We start from the raw sequence: 2216 nt of genomic DNA, 5'->3' as shown, positions 1-2216 counted from the left end.
CATACCGAGGCATCATAGGGAGGTCATACAGGCACATGGAGGACACACACTACTGAGCCTCATCAGGAGCATGGCGAGGCATCATAGGGAGCTCATACAGGCACATGGAGGTCACACACACTACTGAGCCTCATCAATAGCATGCCGAGGAGTTGTAAGGAGGTCATACAGGCACATGGAGGCCACACACACTACTGAGCCTCATCAATAGCATGCCGAGGAGTTGTAGGGAGGTCATACAGGCACATGGAGGCCACACACAATACTGAGCCTCATCAGGAGCATGCTGGGGAATCATAGGAAGGTCATACAGGCCCATGGAGGTCACACACAATACTGAGCCTCATCAGGTGCATGGCGAGGCATCATAGGAAGGTCATACAGGCACATGGAGGTCACACACACTACTGAGCCTCATCAGGAGCATGCCGAGGCATCATAGGGAGGTCATACAGGCACGTGGAGGCCACACACACTACTGAGCCTCATCAGGAGCATGGCTAGGCGTTGTAGGGAGGTCATACCGCAAATTTGATTTTCCACTTTTATCTTCTGTATTATTCCTCTTCCAGACCTCTGTGGGATTTTGTGCTTTTCATTGTTCAGGTTTTATCGTTCACCTTTTACTGTGTATTACATAAAAGAATTTCAACTGCAAAATTCTTCTTTTTGTGTGCACAATTCTTGCAGCAGCTTTGGATGTAAGAGGAGTATAATCGTGCATAGTCACAGCAGGATTGGATGTGATGCGTCCTTCATCCTCCCAGCTGCAGCCCGTCACATATTTGTCTTCCTTACGTCTTGTGTTTTCCCGGCTCCAGGCACCGGTTCTGCACAGGTCACATACGGAGCAGCAACGTGACGCAGTGCACAAAGCTTCCACCTGAATAAACAGGACAAACTGTAGATTTATACAGCTCCGGACAATCGCAGGTTCTACCCTACAGGCGGAGGCCCTCCGGACAATCGCAGGTTCTACCCTACAGGCAGAGGCCCTCCGGACAAAAGCAGGTTCTACCCTACAGGAAGAGGCCCTCCGGACAACCGCAGGTTCTACCCTACAGGAAGAGGCCCTCCAGACAATCGCAGGTTCTACCCTACAGGCAGAGGCCCTCCAGACAACCGCAGGTTCTACCCTACAGGCAGAGGCCCTCCAGACAATCGCAGGTTCTACCCTAGAGGCGGAGGCCCTCCAGACAACCGCAGGTTCTACCCTAGAGGCGGAGGCCCTCCAGACAACCGCAGGTTCTACCCTACAGGCGGAGGACCTCCAGACAATCGCAGGTTCTACCCTACAGGCAGAGGCCCTCCGGACAATCGCAGGTTCTACCCTACAGGCAGAGGCCCTCCAGACAACCGCAGGTTCTACCCTACAGGCGGAGGCCCTCCAGACAATCGCAGGTTCTACCCTAGAGGCGGAGGCCCTCCAGACAACCGCAGGTTCTACCCTAGAGGCGGAGGCCCTCCAGACAACCGCAGGTTCTACCCTACAGGCGGAGGACCTCCAGACAATCGCAGGTTCTACCCTACAGGCAGAGGCCCTCCAGACAACCGCAGGTTCTACCCTAGAGGCGGAGGCCCTCCAGACAACCGCAGGTTCTACCCTAGAGGCGGAGGCCCTCCAGACAATCGCAGGTTCTACCCTAGAGGCGGAGGACCTCTAGACAATCGCAGGTTCTACCCTAGAGGCGGAGGACCTCTAGACAATCGCAGGTTCTACCCTATAGGCAGAGGCCCTCCAGACTACCGCAGGTTCTTCATTGCCAGAGTTGGACCGTGGTTAGATGGACTCTTCCTCTTCCCATAGTTATCAGAATGAGGAACAGACCTCGATTAGCGCATCTTCCTTCCGTGCCCGCTGTCTGGCCTCCGTGCGTGAGACCTCCATGAGGGAAGTGGCGACAGACGCGTCGGCTTAGGAAACATCTGCACAAGGGCCTCGCACCGGTCACCAGACGCCCGGGAGGGACAGAGAGGATCATGGGAGCAGCTGACGCCTCACGTCATGAGGTCCAGAGGTCCTCCCTGGGAAGGCCAGGAGATAGCGAGGAGCTGCATACCTCCGGCTCTGACACCATGAACGGCCTTGAGAGAACATGTAGCGTCACTCCATGGGTCAAGGTCTAAGACCCCCCCTCCCCCGAAATAAAGACACACACGGGCGGATACGTAATAAACTCGTGTTTCTACAAGAAACAAAGCAGTTAATATACAGA

The sequence above is a fragment of the Engystomops pustulosus genome, chromosome 8, assembly GCF_040894005.1.
Source record: "Engystomops pustulosus chromosome 8, aEngPut4.maternal, whole genome shotgun sequence".
NCBI classification, from domain to species: domain Eukaryota; kingdom Metazoa; phylum Chordata; class Amphibia; order Anura; family Leptodactylidae; genus Engystomops; species Engystomops pustulosus.
This window is presented reverse-complemented; position numbering follows the sequence as displayed.